The 22081-nt window shown below is 42.5% G+C and overlaps 1 pseudogene; it reads left to right on the top strand.

Moving 5' to 3' along the window:
• The first annotated feature begins 401 nt into the window (after window positions 1-401).
• Window positions 402-15028, top strand: LOC121696814 (annotated as a pseudogene).
• The last annotated feature ends 7053 nt before the right edge of the window (window positions 15029-22081 follow it).

Raw genomic sequence — 22081 nt, 5'->3', positions numbered from 1 at the left:
GATGGAGACACTCGATGCAGGTGGTGGTGCCAATGAGAACACTGGTCAAGCGTGACTTTTTTCACTCAGAAAACACAATGGATACTGACGTTTTGTGACACTGAGTGTTTGCTAATGAATTTAATTATGTACACACACACACACATACACATACACACACACACACACACACCTGAGGGTCCAAATATTCCAATACCCATCAAGCCTATGAAAAATAACACATTTGCACGGTGACACAGTGAAATACACATTTTCATTCAAAAGCATACTGACACACAACCACACACACACACACACACACACACACACACGGCAGCAGCAGTTGCACAGACACCTCCAGCCACGGTCAGGTTAGCTGGACTGGGAGCACTCCGCCATAATGAGCCCGGTGCTCCGCTTTCATGGCAGATGGAAAATGTGTTGCTGCCGCCCGAGCTGGCCTCTCCCCCATCCCATCCCACGCCGCCACCACCGTGGCTGCCTTCCGGCTCCTTCTGTGGGCCTGCGAGGCCACAGCACCAGGCTCCAGGTCCGGTATCAAGTGATTAGGACTGTAGGGGAGGTGGGGGGGGGGGGTGTGTTTAGAAGAAGGCGGACACTGAGGCAGTGGAAAAAGCACCTCAGCTCCCTCATCAATATTTCAGCCGTACCTGCTGAAAACCAACACCGGCCAACATATTCCATCGTGTCACTGGAAGAAGAGTGGATCGAATGCTCTGCTCCGTGGGCCTGACATGCCAACATTGTTATCGTGCAAATTGATGACGCAAGGTAGGATCCATTATGCATGACTCCCAAGGAGGGGAAAAAAGGATGAGAGGATGAGAGGGAAAGAAAGAGGGAGGGGCTAAGAGAGGGTAAAAAGGAAGATAGGTGAGGCTATGAGAGATTTGTGCCACTGATTCGTGAAAACTGTCATTACCTGACGTTTGACCGAAAAACCACAGAGGTTTACACCGATTTAGCTGGTTTTGTTTTATACTTCATAAAACATTCACTCATGAATAATTCACTCGCTTTACTTGTACGGTGGACTTTGTTGACAACACAGCATTTAAAACAGGTATTTTTAAAACTTGCCCACTCCAGTATATCATGTCTCAAAATCTCTGTGGACAGCAAAAACTCCATCAATGAGTTGTGGAGTATTCATTGTGCTCTAGCGGAATGGAAAACCATAACTCCCGGGTTGAAGTAAGGCTTGTTGTATGGTAGCTTGGTCGTTAAGTGTGATACAGGATCTGCTGAGTTGGGCTTAGTGTGGTTGGGATCAGGTGCTGCTGACCCAAAACCAGTCGAGCAAACCTCTTTACATGGCTGTGTTCGTCAGAGCATCTGTGTGGTCAGTATGCGCCGTGGACATCCAATCCTCCCTCGGCTCCGTGGCGCACGCTACAGGCCTGGTCAGTGGGGGATCAATAATGCAGAAGATCTCTCGATGCCCGGCCGTGCCCACTCTCCCTCCCCCACTATCCCAGCATACACTTCAGGACACAAAAAGACCAAAATTAGAGCTGCAAAAATTCATGTGTGTGTGTGTGTGTGTGTGTGTGTGTGGGGGGGGGGGGGGGGGGGTCTGTCTATCTTGTCCATATCTATTCATTTGAACTCTTCCATAACCTTTTTCATTTTGCTAATTTTACACCAATGATACCTATCTATGGTCTGAAATTAGCTTAGCCACTCGCTAAGAACAGTGATATTGTGAGCATGTCCATCTGTTTACTTTTTCAGTAAACACAATGATGGGGGACAATATGGGGAGCTATTATAATATTATTTTCACTGAAAGGTGGCCTGGATGGTTGCCTGTAGGATTTTACTATGCAATACTGCCCTTTCAGAGGTAAGCGATAAGAATGCTATACCCGAGTGCTAATAATACAATGTACTGCTTAGTGTAAACTGGATATGCACCTTGTGTGCAGTCTGGGAAATGGTCCAGAAGGGCTGCCTCCACTATCTGTGCCACACAGCCTGGTGCTGGCATAAAGACAACATCCCCGAGGAGCCAAAATGGCTGACCGACAGAACCTGTTCCACATAATTATCCCCACTGTGTGTGAGCCGTCCCCACGAGACAATTCCATTTGAATGTTTTCTCTAAACTGTCTCTGTTACATCCACAAGTACCAGAATGTCAGTAAACCTTCTCCACCTTCTTCCTCGCCACAGAGAGATTAGCCTGGAAACGAAATGGAACTGAATAGGACCTGGCTAAGCGCTAAGCGCACAGCGCTGCTAACTCGAAGAACATGGCTGAGTCCAGCCAACTGAAGCCGTGTAGTTTGGAGAGGCAAAATCAGGACAGTGAGTTTGACGTTACGTCATCGAGGCAGGCTGCCCTCGGCATGACAGCCGTGACAGACACCCACGTGAGTGGCGCTGGCTGGAGGGGTGGCTGAGGCCTGATGTCAGTTTGGTCACTCCATCCCTGGCTGGGAGCAGATTCCCTCTGAGTGGATTTACTTGTTTCACAGGCTTCTTTTCCTCTCTCTCTCTCTCTCTCTCTCCCACTCCTCCATCTCCACGGTCATTCTACACGCTAGGAGATGAAAGGGTGTTGTGCCACTATGCCTCGGCCAGAGGGAGGAGATGGGCATGAGAACACAGAGTGCAGCTGAACACACGCGGCTAGTTATTTTATTTGCGCGGCTCCTGCAGCTTTCGGCCGACCACTGCGGTGTCCACTGCGCTTTATCCGCTTCCTCCGCGCCCGGCGACGACCCAAACAAAGCGGCTTTGAGCTCTTTTCTGACATCATCATTTTCATCCGCGGGGCAAAGCATGGCCCTGCAGAGGATTTTCAGTCACTTGGTTAGCCTCTGGGCTAAGCCAGTGATAGAGAGAGAGAGAGAGATAGAGAGAGAAATACAGTAAAGTGAGTGGCAGCGACTGTTTATCTGTCTCATCTGCTAGACGCACGCCACACGTGCACTCTCTCTCCTCGACCCCCTCCTCCACCACACACACACACACACACCGCTGTGCTCCATATATCACTCCATCAGCAGAATAACCCTTAGTCACAGTTGCCCAGATAATGACCCACTCGACCCCTCCCCGCCCTTAAAGAGCTATTATTTAGCAGCTTATCTTTGCCCTCTGCTCCTGGAAGAGGGGTGGCATGGAGGCCGGGTGGGTTGTCAGAGCCTGGAGAGATGAATTACTGTAAATGCACCACCTCGCGCCCTGCCCCCAACTCTCTACTAATGCCCCTAATGCCCTCTGAGCAAACGCCAGCCCCAATCCCTCTGTAGAGGGAAAAGCAAAGTGTCTGTCTCCGTGTGTGTGCGTGTGTGTGTGCAGATATGTGTGTATGTTTGTGTGAGTAATAGTTACATTGTGCTATGTGGGTTGACTAGTGACTTCTGAAAACTAAATATTATGAAATCCCTACACACACACAGAGAGAGAGAGAGAGAGAGAGAGACTCACACACACACACACAAAGTGTAATACTGCACCATGTAACTGAGTGAGCAGCCTGTGTGTTTGTGTGTATGTGCGTGCAGACATTTGCAGACATGTGTGTATGTTTGTGTGTGTAATCATTACACTGTGCTATGTGGGTTGAGTAGTGACTTCTGAAAACTAAATATTATGAAATCACTACACACACACACACACACACACACACACACACACACACAGTGACACATAGTACCATGTAACTGAGGCAATGAGCGAGCAGTCTGTGTTGCAAACCGCCAACCAGTCTAAATCGACACAGTCTGATGCAAATAACCCCATAACACTTTCCTGATATCACCAATACATAACATAACTACACAGGGCAATAACTTCCACCATCTGAAACAGCAATCATATCACTTAATGGACATCTGAGTTTCATGAATATTGATTATCCTATAAGGATCCTAATTACCAGGCTGATGATAATCTTTTCAGTCATATATTGACTCTTGATCAACTACTGAGTGTGGGCCTATTGTGGGCCTACTGTCACATGTCTACAGGAGCAGTTAACTATAGGGACAGGAAATGTAATCAAATGTATACCTTGTCATGTCTTGATTGATTCACTCTCACTACAACAATGGTCTCAAGTCTCATCAAAGTACTCTCAAATCAGCTGACCTCCAACCATGTGATCCCAAATCAGCTGACCTCCAATCATGTGATCCATATCAATGTAATCAACCACAAACTAGGTAGACTATTTAGGTGAAGTTTACAGAGCATTCTGGGAGCCATTCTGTAGTCAGAATCTCCCGCACCACTAAGGTGTGTAGTCATCATCCTCTGAGCTGGTATGTTCATTCTCTGATTGTTTCATATGGTTTCCTAAATGTTCCTTTAACCTGTTTTCGTAACTTTCACATTATTCATTTAGATGTACTTTCTATAATGTATTGGATGAATAGCTTGTACCTGACAAATAAATTGTTATGTTCTGACCCGCATAGCCTTTCTATTGTACTTATAGTCCAGAGTAGCAGTTTAGCTAACGTTACTAGCATAATGGACGACTGAGATTAGTTATCGCCGCCGTAGAAACTAAATTATTATTTCCAACAGCACGCGGATAGCTTCACGATTTCCTTCGACCACTCTCAGTTCCCTCTTTGGTCCTGACGAGTGATGTCATTACAGGTGGTGCCCCGTGTGAGGATGCATGACAGGGCTCTCAAGTTTTGAAGTTTGCAAGGAGTGAGACTTTGTTTCTCAGGGGGGAGGGGGCCTGGCATTGGCACGGTGTATTAGAGTAATATGAAGTATTCCTTTAATCTGAGATACTTCTGAGCTACATCAATAGGCTCTCAAAACAACCCCAGGCTCAAAAAACAATCCCAAACAGACTGAGAGAAAGTAGAATAGAACATTATGTCCAATATTCCAATATATGGTTTAATGTTCTGCATTATGTCCAATATTCCAATATGTGGTTTAATGTTCTGCATTTCTCATTAGTGGGTCACTTTGATACTATGGTATCAAAATTACCATCAAGACATAAGGTCTTTATAGAGCAAATCCATATAGATTATTTGTCAAATAAACCAGTAAAACATAATTTGTGGGATGGAATATATAACATTCACACTCATAGCTCATATTTTATAAAATAAATCAGTGAAAAAGTATCCTGACAAACAAGCAGCTTTTTAATGCCTTGGTCATATTTCATAATTTCAATTCCTCTGTAGGTTACATGATAGCCCAGTTTGAGAGGCGCAACACGTGTGACATTATTTATTTTTGCGGCCAATCACTGCTGTCATTTTATTTTATTGATTTGATCTCAGTCATAGAAGCTAAATTCGAAGGCAGGCCAAAGGTAAAATCCAACGAACTGCATTCAACCCGCAAGCCAATAATTGAATAGCCCTCTCCTAGAGCTTTTGAGATATTGCCACTGGTCCAACACTGAAAGGCACTGTTACAATGCCTGGATCAAGCCAGGTTCAGCGTAGCATATGCCGCTGTCTGCTCACGTTGGTGACCGGACCAGGGCAAGCACACTTTCGCAGTCCCCGTCGGAAATGCAGTCTAGTTGTTCTTCTTAAGTTTTATTATTCCCATCTCCCTAATTTGTTGTCAGCTCTAGTGCCTAGGCCCTTTGAGACAGAGACACCGTTCCAACTTTAAAACGTCCGGTCAGTACCGGTGTAAGTTGCTCGCGAAGATGACGTCAGGAGGGCGTGTCGTTCGTCCGCCATATTGGATTGAACAGAAAGCTAAACTAAATTTTCACAAATTTGGTCCGAATGCCACGAAACTTGACGTACATTATCCTTGGACTAAGCCTCACAAAAGTTACCAGAAGGATTTTTGATTTTCGAAAGCGTTTGCCGTCACAGCCAAACGAAATCGGCGGCGAAGCTCCGAAACAGGAAGTCGTCCATATCTCAGGAACACTGTCACATATCGATACCAAATTTTGTATTTGAACTCGGGACTCCAATGTGAGGGTGCATAAGCTAAAAAAAAAAGAAAACATTCCAAAAGTTTCCAGCATTTGGCAAACCACCCACCCGTATTTTTTTTTTTTTTTTAAATGTGCTATAGAAATAAAGTTGACTTGACTATTTGGTAACTATCACCTTTCTCATTTGCAGTTGTACATCCATCACAATGCCTTCCAAGTATGCACAATGTCTATGGGCAGCCTTGCCCAATCATGAAATCCTTGCTCAGCCATGGGATAGTATGGACTTACGAACTAAAATGGCAAAGAGGACATTAGCTATTTATTGCTGACGTAGTACAGTTATTTTCACATTGACGGTAATCAAATTAAATTTTTCATTATTGTTAAATATCATGATGGGAGAGTATTATTACAAAATGTTACAAGTATGCAAATTCATATGTTTACGGGCATTTAGGTTTTACTGTGTTGTTTTGTTGTAAAGACATGCAAGGCATTTTGGGCCATGTAATGAACAGTGGTCGGCAGCACTCCATACTAATATGAATAGGTGTTTCTGTAAACCTAGGGACAATAAACAGCTATCTGTTACAAAAACGAGCTGGTAATCGCTCATTGAAGAGGGAACTATGATAAAAAAGATTGTTTTCCTAAAAGCATGGAGTTGACGAAAGAATAAGCAGGAAATGTCACGTTAATGTTAAATAGCCTACATCTGAACGCTAGGTGGCAACGTTGTATTACATTTCACTAAATACGGTGTGAGCTTCACAAGTAAGGAAGGTGCAAATATTATGTAATTTATCATGGGAAATTATTGGAAATGTTATTTCTTGTTTATTCTAATTGCAAACCACACACATCCATTCGTAATCACACGTACACTTTTAATATCTTGAAAAGACTCTCATTTCGTTTATTTGATGTTGCCTAGCAACGCAGCCTTCAGAGCAAAGATTCTAGAACAGAGCTTCAGAGAGACACGTTTTGAGTTTGTGGCCAAGTAGTCTACCTAAAATATGTGTATGTGCTGGATGGTGTGCGTCCTTTATGAAAGTAAGTGTTTTATAGAGTTACAGACATAATGAGTCATGTTGTACTGTAGTGGTCAACATAAATGTGCCCCTTCTGTTATTAGAATGCTAAGCGGAGAAGCATGCTAAGCAGAGATTTAGTATTTCTTGTGTGGCTAGGTAGATGTATGTTGCTAATTGGGATTTATGTTGTTTCAGCGTAATGCCATGGTAATTTGATATGAGATGCTTGCACTCGTAACTTCGTCACTTGTAACCTTAGGACTGCTATTCAGCACTTTAGCCCTAAAAGTAGCACCTAAGTCTGTGACAATCAAAAGAAGTGGCGAGGACTCCTAACGCGATGTTTTGAAATGCGTCTACTACTGTCTACAGGAGCTGCATTGTAGGCATAACTAAGGGATGCAATAACACCACCAACAACCAAAACTAGCCTACTTATTGTCAACATGTACATTAAATGTAACGTTTCATGTGAATCAAATTAAAAAGTTTTCTTTGCAAACGTAGGCATATAGTGACCGATTAATTTAATAATGCTGCTGTGTGAATCACGGTAAGCGCAAATGAAGTGGCCACTTCTTAATGGGACCCACTGTATGGAAGTGGGCTAAGTAAAATAGAGATGTTTCAAATAAGATAAGGTTAATCAGAATTCTACGATATGCCCGCTTGACAACGGCAGAGATAGAACTGGCCTTTGGCCATAGCAACCATCCATTTAGAACGATTGGCCTTCATAGCAACCAAAGATCTGAGCTGTGTTGCAATGTGAGGCAAAGTATAGAAAGGTGATGAAATATACAGAGACAGGTCAAGAAATATAGTGCAATGTAGACAGTAGTATACAGTTGATTTACAGACGGTGGTTTAGAGTAATATGAAGTATTCCTTTATTCTGAGATAGGCTACATCAATAGGCTCTTAAAACAACCCCAGGCTCACAAAACAATCCCAAAAAGACATAAGGTCTTTATAGAGCAAATCCATATAGATTATTTGTCAAATAAACCAGTAAAACATAATTTGTCGGATGGAATATATAACATTCACACTCATAGCTCATATTTTTTAAAATAAATCAGTGAAAAAGTATCCTGACAATCAAGCAGCTTTTTAATGCCGTGGTCATATTTCATAATTTCAATTCCTCTGTAGGTTACCTGATAGCCGAGTTTGAGAGGCGCAAGACGCGTGACATTATTTATATTTGCAGGCAATCACTGCTGTCATTTTATTTTATTGATTTGATCTCAGTCATAGAAGCTAAATTCGAAGGCAGGCCAAAGGTAAAATCCAACGAACCGCATTCAACCCGCAAGCCAATAGTTGAATAGCCGTCTCCTAGAGCTTTTGAGATATTGCCACTGCTCCAACAATGAAAGGCACTGTTACAATGCCTGGATAGATAGATAGATAGATAGATAGATAGATACTTTATTGATCCCCGAGGGGAAAATCAGGGGGGTCTCAGTAGCATACAGACATCACACACAACATGCACTTACAGCAGAAATGGTAAATATAAGTATAAGTATAAACATATAACCAAACTCCACTGTACAATAGAGACAGTAGGAGATAAGAAAAACTAACAAAACTAAATACTAAATATACTATATAAATAAATGTAAAAAATCCAGTGTGCTTGAGGGTGATCAAGCATGAGACGCTTGTAGTGACAGGGCCTGTAGTTCTGTGTGCATGGTGAGGTGCTCAAGAGAGTGAGTGTCATGGTGAAGGTGCAAAAAGTAGTCCAACAGTAGTCCTTTAGTTATGTGTGCATGGTAAGGTGCTCAAGAGAGTGAGTGTCATGGTGAAGGTGCAAAAAGTAGTCCAACATTAGTCCAACAGTGCAATAATAAGGTATAGAGACCAGCATAAATAATATGGACAAATCGGAGAGTAAAGTTTAATGTAGACAAGGTAATATAAAAAACTATAAAAAACTATGTCAGTGCAAGAACAGGTTGAGGTAATAGGGTTACAGCCATTCAGTATTGTAGCAGAAGCCATTGATCATGTGTGCCTGTAGTTCTGTGTGCATGGTGAGGTGCTCAAGAGAGTGAGTGTCATGGTGAAGGTGCAAAAGGTAGTCCAACATTAGTGCAACAGTGCAATAATGAGGTCTAGAGACCAGCATAAATAATATGGACAAATCGGAGAGTAAAGTATAATGTAGACAAGGTAATATAAAAAACTATAAAAAAAACTATGTCAGTGCAAGAATAGGTTGAGGTAATAGGGTTACAGCCATTCAGTATTGTAGCAGAAGCCATTGATCATGTGTGCTAATATAGCATGAAAAACAGTGTGGCAGGAAAACAGTAGTAAAAACATTAGGCTGTGGACATTAATAAAACAGTAGTAAAACAGTAGTAAAGCAGTAGTGGGCAGTCAGTACTCAAACATGGAGAGGGTGGAGAGGCAGACAGACTAAGCAGAGAAGTCTATCTCTCCTCTTCCCTTTAGTGAAGCATTGAACAGTTCAATGGTCCTGGGGACAAATGACTTCCTCAGCCTTTCAGTTGTGCATGGCAGTGAGCGAAGTCTCCAGCTGATCAAGCTCTTTTGCTTTTTAATAGTGCTGTAGAGTGGATGGCATTCATTGTCCAAGATGTTGATCAGTTTGTTCAGGGTCCTTTTGTCAGATATTGAAGTAATGCACTCCAGTTCAGCTCCCACTACAGAGCCAGCCTTCCTTACCAGCCTGTCAAGTCGACCAGCATCCTTCTTCTTTGTGCTTCCTCCCCAGCATACCACTGCATAGAAGAGGACGCTGGCCACAACAGACTGGTAGAACATCCTGAGGAGCTTGCTGCACACATTGAAGGACCGCAGCCTCCTCAGGAAGTACAGCCTGCTCTGCCCTTTCTTGTAGAGTGCGTCAGTGTTGGCTGACCAGTCCAGTTTATTGTCCAGGTGGTGACCCAGATACTTGTAGGTGCTTACCACCTCCACATTGACCCCATCAATGGAGACTGGTAGCAGAGCGGGCTTAGACCTGCGGAAATCCACCACCATCTCCTTGGTCTTTGAAGTGTTGAGTTGAAGGTGATTGAGTTTGCACCATTGCACAAAGTTCTCCACCAGGCTCCTGTACTCCTCCTCTTGCTCGTCCCTGATACACCCCACAATTGCAGTATCGTCAGAGAACTTCTGCATGTGGCATGACTCGGTGTTGTAGCAGAAGTCAAATGTGTACAGGGTGAACAGGACTGGAGAGAGCACAGTTCCCTGTGGCGCTCCGGTGCTGCTGATCACAGTGTCAGAGAGACAGTTCTTCAGTCTGACGAACTGTGGTCGCTCGGTCAGGTAGTCTGTAATCCAGGTTACCAGGTGAGCGTCCACACCCATCTGCAAGAGCTTGTCTCCCAGTCTGAGGGGTTGGATGGTGTTAAAAGCACTTGAGAAATCAAAGAACATGATTCTCACAGCACTTTTTCCCTTGTCTAGGTGAGAATGTGTCCTGTGTAGAAGATAAGTGATGGCATCGTCCACGCCCACTTTCTCCTGGTATGCAAACTGTAACGGGTCTAGTGCATGGCGTACCTGGGGTCTGAGCATACCTAAGACCAGTCGCTCCAGTGTCTTCATCACATGTGATGTTAGGGTGACAGGCCTGAAGTCATTAAGCTCACTGGGGTGTGGCTTCTTAGGGACGGGGGTGAGACATGATGTCTTCCACAGTGATGGAACTTGTCCGAGACGTAGACTCCAGTTGAAGATGTGCTTCAGTGGCTCCCCCAGTTCAGCAGCACAGGCCTTGAGTAGCCTTGGACACAGTCTGTCAGGCCCGGCTGCCTTCCGAGGATGAAGTTTTTTAAAAGATAACTTACTTCGGAAGCTGTAATGATGGGGGGGGGATGAGGGGAGTGGAGGGGGAGGAGGAGGAGGGGTGCTTCATCAAGCCAGGTTCAAGCCAGGTTCAGCATGGCTTATGCCACTGTGTGCTCACGTTGGTGACCGGACCAGGGCAAGCACACTTTCGCAGTTCCCGCCGGAAATGCAGTCTAGTTAGTTTCATTGCTTTTGCATGGTTGCATGCTGCTTGCATAAGAAAAGAAATACTTCTCAAAACAGCAACAATTATATGGGTGCTATTGTTTTGGGATGTTTCCCTCATGCAAGCATCATACATTGGTAGGAAATGGAGAAAAAAAATACATGTTTTATAATGAAGTTTAATTTGAATGCCTGAATGTAAGGATTCAGGAAACACAATACCAGCTTTTTTGGCGAGCAGATAGGCGTAAATCACTGATCTGTTGATCTTTTAACAGATAGAAAGAAGGCTACAATAGCTTTTGGCCACGTTATATTCAAATCTGACTATACAATACTCAGTGCTATACAGTGTATTATACAGTCTCTGTTTCTATGGAAGTTCCAAAAATCAACGTTGTTCTATTAAGTGTCGTTAAACAATTAAATAGCATTCAACAGGTTGAAGCGGAGCTTTGATACCAACGTTTTTGATTAGTTTCCGTTTCTCTCGCGCAGACGCCTGCATTGAATGAACGCTCATACCACCACTTTATTGTATGGCTCCATGTTTAATGACATTGATAGCAGAAACGTTTGTTTTCTTTTTTTTGTCGGTCCGCGGTATCTTGATCAACTGCGCAGCAAATTATCAGACGAAGCACCAGGCCTAATTTCACTCCACGACACCGCGGACCAGCAGTCTCCAAGTTGCGGACCCACATCAAAACAAAACTATTTCCTGATTGGTTGAGAAATCCTATTTTCTGATTGGCCAATAGGTTAGTAACTGAACAGCAGCTCTCTGAGCTGAATGAGCGCACAGACAGCAACGTTGTGTGACACGTTTGTAAAATATAGCCCTTAGAAATTTCTGTGCGGGCAAGTTAATAATTTCCTCGGAGTGAGAAATGCCATGTGTGGCGTGTGAGCGTGTGAAGTCATTGAAATGCGTGTGTCTCACGCTCAATCCGTGAGACTGCGTGACCTCTAACAACAAATCACGTACAAGTGACGCAAACGCAAGCGCCGCGCGTTTTTTAACTCTCCCACAGAATAGCGGTATGAGGTTTGATCTTCTTCCCTGTCTACAGACACTGCGGTGAGTCTTGTTTTCTTTTTAATACCAGTTTTGAGGTTAAGCTATGATAGGAAAATATAATTTATAGTTGTACAAATTAGTATTTGTCGACATACCCTCTGTTATCCTGGAGACGTAGAAATCCAGTGGGGAACCTTAGTGGAACTCATGGAAGACAGTCAGAGATATGATCATATAGACGTCGGAAACATCCTGCGTCGTCTAAGCTCAGAGGTAACTACCCTAATATTCAATAACTTTTGTAATTCATACTAGGTAGCTTTATAGTATGACGTAGTGTTTTGTTTGTTTAACTTGTGAATTCCGATCTATACAAATCCTACTCAAACCAGTTTGATTCACTGACGGACAATGCAATCATAGTAAGATGGATATTTTATTTACTTCTAAATTTGATAAAACGTTAAGTAGCTTAACATTCAGAAGCACCAAGATTGTCCTATGATTCTAACCTACCCATATTTACATATCGTGCACATGCAGTCTGCCAATTAGTGATCAAGCGGTCATTGTAAAATTAATTCCAAACACATTGACAAAGATACTTTTTTGCTAAAGACAATGTGTTATGTACTGGTTTGGTTGTATGCTGCTGTCTGATAAGTTATAGTGCATAGACTCTGTAGGTTGTTTATGTTAAAAAGCATCTAGGCTGTGCAGTTGCTAGTTGTAAAATTGTTCTTAAGTTGAATTGTAATCATTGTAGCCTATCTGTTGTACTGTATGTAGGCCTACTTTTCTGGGTAGCAGAGACAAAGCTGCTATGTTTCTTTAAACCACTAGGTTACTGTTTACATTCCCTCATGCACATAGATAAATTTGAACTGATGTCAAATGTAATGTCCAGAAGTAAGAATGCATTGCCTTAACACAACTGAGTTTTCTTTGCCTTAAAAACAGAGAAATTTGGACGGAAATAACAGATCAAATGGACTTTTCTTTTAACCAGTTTTATTTTCCACATGTAGACTAAGCTATCCTGGGTTTTATGTTTAAATTGTTTTGCATATCTCCAACGTATTGTCATTATATGTATAGCACTGTGACAATAATGATGAAACCTATGTATTACCTTCTTTTAACCTATGACTATAGGCATGTACTGATGATTTAGTCTCTGATTAAGAGATCAATCTTAATATTTAGTATGATTGACAAACCAGATGGCCACTGGTTTTCAGCACCTAATAGTAATAAGAATATTTTCAAAGTGGTCAAATCTGAAGCGCAGACTTTTCTAACCACTAGTCACACAATTTCCAATGAGACCTGTACCACTGAACATGCCTTGTAGAACTGCATAAGATTTATTCACTGTCATCAGACAAGAGATACTAGATTTGTGCCTGCGTAAGTCACCTAGAAATGCTTTAAGTTATCTAATAGAAATGCTTTAACATAATAGGTGGCTGACGTTAGAAAAAATATTCAGAGATAACAGCATTCATGATGTTCACAGAAAATGTATATACCAGCTTCAATAACTTATATGCTATGTTCCCTTAGGTTGCTTTACCCCTAACAGAATCTTCTCAATTTTACCACCATACCTTACCTTGTTTTCTACTTTAACTTGTTGTCATGAAACATCTGAATACACTATATCTATAACATGTTGTAACCTTTCTCCCATAATCAGTCCCTCCAGGATTTCGCGAGGATTTTTTGAGATTGTTGCGATCTAAAATGCCTGATTTCGCGACAACTTTTCTAAAAAATTGCGATGGAAGTTGCGGTGTTTTTAGCTGTTTGTTGCGAAGAAATTGAGAGAGGAAGTGAATTTTTTTTTTTTAATTATTTTTTAATTGAGGGTAATTAAGGTTAGTAAGACCAAAATTACACGGATCATCTTGATGCTTATTAAAAAGGATAAGTAAAGGTAAATAGTAAGGGTTACAGAAAATCAAAGTAGGCCTACTTTATTTGTGTAAATACTTTGACTGGGGTAATTCAGATAGATAGATAGATAGATAGATAGATACTTTATTGATCCCCAAGGGGAAATTCAGGAAATTCACAAAGCAGTATAACCTTTCGTAGAACTGTCCAAAAAAGACAGCCCCCTAAAGAGATGGCATAATGTCATATGTTTCAATACATTCATATATGTTGTAATTCATAGCCTATTAAGTTCATATCTTTTTAATAATTCATATTCTGTGACTTGCATAATTACTAATAGCCAACTAAGTATCTAGTAATTTCATATTGATTTAAACTATTACACTACACTTTTCTTTAATGTTATTACATTGGTGGTGTGTAAGTCTAATTGACTGCCTGCCACTTTAAGGACGTGAGAGTAGCGTAATGGAAATAACTTTTTGCATAGTGCATTACGATATTTGGATAGAATTCGGAATGTTTTCTATGTCATTAGTTAAAATAAATGTTAAAAAATAACTCGTATGAAATCATTCTTGGATCATAGAAGAGGTAAATGTCTTACAATGTTATTAATTTCTATGATTTTGGTAGCACTGCACTACACAATGGGTTGCATATTGTAGCCTACTCAAATGTCAGTAAACCAAGTAGGCCTTAATTAACTTACTTTCATAGCTTAGGCAGGTTAGCAACACTAGGTTGAGATGACAGATGCAAGTAAAGTCTCTGGTGTCTGCAGAAGTGAGTGTGGCATCTGAGTCAATATTCTGCGGGAGGGGCTGTTGTGGTGGGTGAAATTTTACAGGGAAACCATGATGATTGGTCAAATTTGCGAAAAAGTTGCAGTGTTTGGACAAAATTGCGAGGTTGCCAAGAATTCACGCAACATCGCGAATTCCTGGAGGGACTGCATAATGACACAAAGCTCATCAATGTTCAACCACTGCATGGATATGCTAATGTCCTCCATGTGTCAAGCACACTATGGAGCAATGGACTATCCTGAGGAAGATAAACACCTCCGATGAGGGATTAACCTATCCAGATAATCATTGGCTGGATTTACATGTTTCTCCTTGGTGCCAGGAAGGCACAGAGATTCTTGGATGCCATACGCCCCACTGAACAGGTCACTCAACAAATGGACTACTACCTGAACCTTGTACAGTGCTGCTACTTCAGGCTCCCCATCCACTAACTGCAAAAGAGCAAGCCTGGGTTCTCTGGGAACTACAATCATCAGTCCTGCAAACACTGGCTTTAAGGATCCTATTTTGATAACCCCACTAGGTCCAATCCTGTGATGACCCAGAGGGGTCAAGGGGACATCTGTAAGGATCCTAATTACCAGGCTGATGATAATCTTTTCAGTCATATATTGACTCTTGATGAACTACTAAGTGTGGGCCTATCAATGTAACCAACCAAGTCAAGTCAAGTTTATTTATATAGCGCATTTCATACACAGAGGTCATTCAATGTGCTTTACATAAACAAAACCAAACAAAAATAACAAATAAAAGCATAGAAAGGCAATATAGTCAAAGAATAGTTAAAAGGTAAATATCATAATAAAAAGAAAACATAAAACACAAGGTAAAATAATTTAAAAATAAAGAATAATTAGTAAGCAAAAAACAAAGGCAAAAGTAGTAAAAAAAGTAATAAAAGACAAGGTAGAATAATTATCAAGGCAGATTCAGAATTTGTAACTCGGCACAGTTAGCAGAAAGCATCTGAGAACAGTTTGGTCTTAAGTCTAGATTTAAAACTGGCTACAGTTGGGGCCTTTTTGATGTCGTCCGAAAGTTGGTTCCACAGCTGAGCCGCATATCTTGCTTCACCATGTTTAGTTCTAACAGTAGGTTTTACTAGCAGGTTTTTCACTTGGGGCCTAAGAGGACGAGAAGGTGTGTACTGCTGAAGCATGTCTGACAGGTATTTAGGTCCTGCCAGGGCTCCGAACCGGTTCAAGGAACGAAAACGAAAACCGAAAACAAACTAACCCAAAAGGGGCTAACCCAACTGCCAGGGGTCTTGGTGTGTGTGTTGGGGGATGACAGGGGAGATGGGATAGTGTGCTGTGTATGTGGGGAGAGGGCAGTGTGCAATATGTGTGTTGGAGAAGCTTCCTCATGAGACAATGTGCTGTGTATTGAGAGGGGGGGGGGGGGGGCAGTGTGCTGTAAGTATGTTGGGGATGTGTGTTGGAGAAGCTTCCTGATGAAATAATGTGCTGTGTAGGTAGGGGAGGGGGCAGTGTACAGCAAGTATGGTGAAGGGACTTACTATTGCAAGCAGAGTACTGTATGTATGATGTATGTGAGTGATGACAGTGAAGATGTGTGTGTGGGCGGGAGGGGAGTGGAGCAGTGACTGTGTGTAGTGTGTGTGTGGGTAGGTGGGGGCAGTGTGCTGTAAGTATGTAGAGGATGTGTGTTGGAGAAGATCCTGAAGACAATGTGCTGTGTATGTAGGGGGGGGGGGCGGGCAGTGTGCAGCAAGTATGTAGAGGAGGCTTACTGTAGCAAGCAGTGTGCTGTATGTATGTGAGGTGATGACAGTGATGATGTAAGTGTGTGTGTTTTGTGTGTGTGTGTTGGGGATGGGGGTGGGGGGCAGAAAGGGTAGGCAATCAAGGACATGGGTAGATAGATGTAGGAGAAATCAAAAATAATAAATAAAAAGTTCTATTGAGATGTGCAAAAGTTGGAGAAAGTCAGATATGTGTGTGTGTGTGTGTGTGTGTGTGTGTGTTTTGACGTGTGATGAAATAAGTAAAAAAATAAATAAAAGGTCTGTAGCATAGGGAGAGGGATGTAAAAGTGCTAAAAGTCATGTAGGTGTGTGTGTGTGTGTGTGTGTGTGTGGGGGGGGGGGGGGTCAAGAGTGCTGAGGAGTAAATGAGTGCAAATTCAGTATAGTCTGAATTCAGAGTTGGGAAATGTTTGAGAGTGCTGAGGAGTGAATGTGTGCAAAGTCAGTATAGTGTGAGTTCAGAGTTCGGATGGCCTGGGAATAAAAACTTCTCCTGAGTCTCTCAGTTCTGGCTTTGTGACTACATAGGCGTCTTCTTGATTTCAGCGGTAGGAATAATCCATTGTTAGGATGAGAAGAGTCCTTCAGAATCTTTTGGGCTCTTAGGAGTACTCTTCTGGAATAGATATCTTGTAGAGCAGGGAGTTGAGTTCTTATAGTACGTTCAGCTGAGCGCACTACTCACTGCAGAGTACTACAATCTCTAACTGTGGAGTTCCCATACCAGGTGATGATGCTACCAGTTAGAACACTCAACCGCTGAAGTGTAGAAGGCCTTCATGATGGATGTAGAAACTTTGAATTTCCTTAGCTGACGAAGGAAGTAGAGTCGTTGTCTGGACTTCTTCAGAACATATTGAGTGTTAACAGTCCATGTTAAGTCTTCAGTAATGTGGACACCAAGGTATTTAAAACTTGTGACTCTCTCTACAGGTTGCCCGCTCTGACCCGCATAGCCTTTCTATTGTACTTATAGTCCAGAGTAGCAGTTTAGGTAACGTTACTAGCATAATGGACGACTGAGATTAGTTATCGCCGCCGTAGAAACTAAATCACCTGGGAGATGGCAAGTTATTATGAACTGACCAAGCATTACACAGCGGTGGGCAGTTTGTAAGCGATGGTCTAGATTGGTCGCGAAAACCTCCTGTAGCATAGGAATTTGCTTGACTGTCTAACACACTGGTGAGTATCGTAGTCCGAATCAGTATGTAGCCTCTGACCTACTTCCAGACCAGTACGTGTTATGTTGAGGAACCGCCCGAATTAATCGGCAGATGGAGGAGACCTATAGTATATATTCCTAAGCTTGAGTGCGTGTCATAAGAAAACGAGTTAGGCATTCTCATTAACAATATGCATTGTGGGCGTATCAACCCACTATGGATAGCAATGTTACTTTGAACCGAAACTTTTCCAATACTGAGCGGAGTCAGATTTATTAGGTTTAACAGGGGTTTATAATCAGTTGTTATTATTTCCAACAGCGCGCGGATAGCTTCACGATTTCCTTCGACCACTCTTAGGTCCTGACGAGTGATGTCAATACAATCCCACCAATATTTAAACTGGGCCCCAGATGGCTCTAGTGGTGTGCAGTGGGAACCAGACATGTGGACTCGAGTCACATGACTTGGACTCGAGTCAGACTCGAGTCATGATTTTAATGACTTCAGACTCGACTTGATAAAATTCGGCATGACTTGCGACTCGACTTGGACTTGAATACTATTCACTCGAGACTTGACTCGGACTTTGCCTCTTTAACTTGTAATGACTTGACAGGTCTCGAGTCAAAAAATGAATTTCCTGATCGTGGACCAGTCACCCCAGAGATGCTTTCACCTCGCAACGAAAAAAACAAAATACACATAGTGGACACAAACAGGCAGAGCACAGTGATCAGTGCTGCTGTTACCACCACGCATCACGCACTGTGTGTAGGGCACCAAGAGACAGAGGAAGGACCAATAATAAATAAATATTAGCTTTACTGCAAACTGATTTGCATTTTTGTTAGAGAACGTTTACAATGTCAAAATGTATCAACAGCATGTTACATAACGATGATCCAACTTGAACGTATGCTAGCGGCCTACTCCATTTAATTGAGAACGCGTCTCAGCGCGCACAAAAGGGATAGAAACGTGGGCCTATGAAGGGAAATCATGAAGGAAACAAAGACTAGATTAGAGGAAATTGCGGATTTATCTGGTACTCACTACTGTTATAAACTGTGAGAGCCAGGGCACTTTGACAGGCTGCAAATGGACAAGAATATGAAGAGTTGTCTTTGCTTTTGTGTAATGGAACTGGTGAGTCTTGAAGTCTTCAATAATTCGTTTACATGAAGCACATGATATTATGCCGATTGAAACACATTCCACGTAGCTAGGTGGCTACTGGCTATACCAGGCTCATAATTCACTTTTAATTGCAAACAGAAAATGTCTAGCAAGCATCATGTCATTACATGCTTTTATTTCCAAAGGAATGAAAGCTGTTTGTGCCAACTTAATATCATGCGTATCGTTGTTAATATTGTGCTATACATGTGGCACAAACAATGTTTGAGTTTGTGGACTAGCCATAGCTATATTTGAATGGAGCTGGTAAAAAAAACATCATTAGGAGAACGTGTGGACAGTGGCACACAATGGGCTTAAAGTGACAGTGCACCTTTTACAAATGAGTTAAACAGCATCACATGTATAGTATGTAAGAAATGAATACTTTAAAACAAAATTACTTTGTCATTATTATCCTTTAAATAAATAGAAGTGTTTTACTTTTACCTTTGTGGTTACTCAGTAATATTGTGATTTATGCTCTATTTAATATGCCATATAAGAAGCTTTAGTCTTTAGTGAGAAAATGTACTTTTTAATCGCAATTAATATAGATTAATTCATTTCAAAATATGAGATTAATTAGTTCTTTTTTGAATCGTTTGACAGCCCTAATAAAAACGTAAAATATTTAACCGCAGCAATTTACTAATGTAGCCTATGTGACGATTCTTCTCGTCACCATTTATTGTAATCATTAACCATGACCTTGGCTTCCCTTATGAGTCGCCACTGGCAGACAGCCTAATAAATTGATTGCAGGCAAATCTGTGGCCTAGCGCAGTGAAATGCAATCAGTCAAATTATTACTCATCCTTACAGTGGACACCGCAATTTGGAAAAACAATATATATTTGCTGCTATGAGTGTCTTGTAGCTATCCGTTTCGTACAGATTACACAGGTATGCGCATGCATATATCGTAAAAGATTTCAAGACAAAACCATTGAACATATTTTAATCTGTATTTATAAAACATTTTTACTGTAGATTAGATTGATGTGTTAAAATTATGATCGATAGTCTAATAATGGCATTATTAAGTGAAGAGCACCTGATGACTTGTTCAGGACTTGAAAAAGATTGGGACTTGGACTTAGACTCGACTTGGCTTTGAGGTGACTTGGACTTGGACTCGACTTGCCCTTCTCTGTATTTACTTGGGACTTGACTTGGACTTGACTGCTTAGACTTGAGACTTACTTGTGACTTGCCAAACAGTGACTTGGTCCCACCTCTGGTGGGAACAGTGTGTGTGTGTGTGTGTGTGTGTGTGCGGGGGGGGGGGGGGGGGGGGGGGTGCAGAGAGAGAGAGAGAGAGATAGAAAGAGAAAGAGAGGGAGATCATATGTAATCTGGCACACTAATGCTATTGTATCATATCTCATGGCTCATGTGTGCTGATGTTGACTGTAAACGCTGTCTTTTTTTTCCATGACACAAGCGAAGTCAAAGAGAAATCCGGACAAGAAGCATCCTTACTCTGGCAGTGAGCCATGACCACACACACACACATATATACAATAAAAACACTAAACACACACACTAACAAAACCACTTGATTACACATACTTTCAAGCCCCAGACTCAAGGAAATCAACAAATGTGGACACAGCCACTCTTCTGCTTCGCTTGGTGGTAAATACAGCCCTCCTCCTTGGAGGTGCTCTGCAGCAAAGCTATCATCAAGCTTTGAATAAACAGTCATCAAATAGAGGGATTTAGCTGCTTCTTTGCAATGTCAGGCGTTGAAGATTAGGACTTAAGTGCATCTTAGGGGAAGATAAATGACTACGTGCCCTGCTCTGAGCCTCAAAGCTTCGCACAAGTCATTTCAGGCCCAAAGTCAGATAGGACATGGAGCAAGCATATGCAACCACACACACACACACACACACACGCACACACACACACACACACAGGTAGGGAAAGTCACATGAGAAGGGTGACTGCAGCTATAGAAGTTTCCATGTTCTCATCCGATATATCAGACAGTGCACTGGACTCTTGACCGCTGTGAACTTGTTGCAGAGTGATTCACACGACACAATGCGAGGCAGGGAAGATGTGAGTCAATGCACTGTAATGGACTGGAACTGGACAGAGAAAAAGCGCAGTAATGTCAGCACGCTGGGAAAATCCCCTCTCTGCACATCAACTGCAGCCCAAAGAGAGAGAGAAACAGAACTTGTGCAGACGTAGTTACGTATATAAACCAAACCACTTCATGTCGAGTGACTCGAGAAAAAGAAAAAAAGCAAACAAGACGAGCGTAAAACTTGTGTGAGGTCACATGTCACGATTGATAATGGAAAAGCTAGCACATGACGCAGACCAAAAGAAAGGAGAGAGTGTGTGTGTGTGTGTACAGTATGTGTGTGCGTTGGGGAGGGGGTGACCCAGTCCCTCAAAGGTGTCATGTGACAGAAGCAGTTGTGGGAAGTGCCCCGAAGAGACACAGTTGGTGAGACAGCTGTGGAAAGGCTAGGGGAACCCCACCTCACCCTCGGCCCCCATTGCCCCCCCCCCTATCCATCTCATCGCTCTGACACCCCGTCTCAGTCTGACTCCGCCTCTTCTCCGGAGGCCCTGAGGAGAACTTCCTTTGAGGCTGCAGTTTGAGAACACTTTCAAACACAAGTCTCAACCGCACTGAGCAGGAACGACATGGTTTAGATTTTACACTGATTAAACTGATTTTCACTCAAACAAGACTCTCTCAACTAGTTATGATTCAACTAGCTTCTCTGAAAATGGGAGTGGAAGAGAGAGCGAGAATGAGAGAGAGAGAGAGAGAGAGAAAGAGTGTGAAAGTAACAGAGAGAAACAGAGCAGGGGAGAGAGAAGAGAGAGAGAGTCATTACAAAACCATCTGCCCCTGATCCACAAGGGGTTTCTGATTGTACACAATAGTAAAGTACCCTGTGAGTAATCTGAAAGTAGTACTGCTGGGTCATTTAGCCATACATGGTAACAGCACCGGCAAACTCGGTTGTGTGAGATGTGGCCCACTTGACTGTCTACAGACACATGACCGGCATCTGGTCCAACGAGGAGAATCCTCGTGGCCACAACTAGAGAGTACGTGGCAGAGAGACTCACAGATCAGGCGGTGTGTAACTGAAAACAGGGGGGATACCCCCGGTCTAGAAATGTCAGGCCCCCGCTCCGTGCGGTGTGGGTATTTAAAGAGCCACCCCTCATAAATAAACACGGCTTTGCATTGCGTCGTTGTGTAAGGAGCTCACCTTTTAGGGAAAGCCCCTGCGAGGGCTAAAGGCGACGTGGACCA

Source organism: Alosa sapidissima, chromosome 22, assembly GCF_018492685.1.
Source record: "Alosa sapidissima isolate fAloSap1 chromosome 22, fAloSap1.pri, whole genome shotgun sequence".
NCBI classification, from domain to species: Eukaryota; Metazoa; Chordata; class Actinopteri; order Clupeiformes; family Clupeidae; genus Alosa; species Alosa sapidissima.
This window is presented reverse-complemented; position numbering and strand designations above follow the sequence as displayed.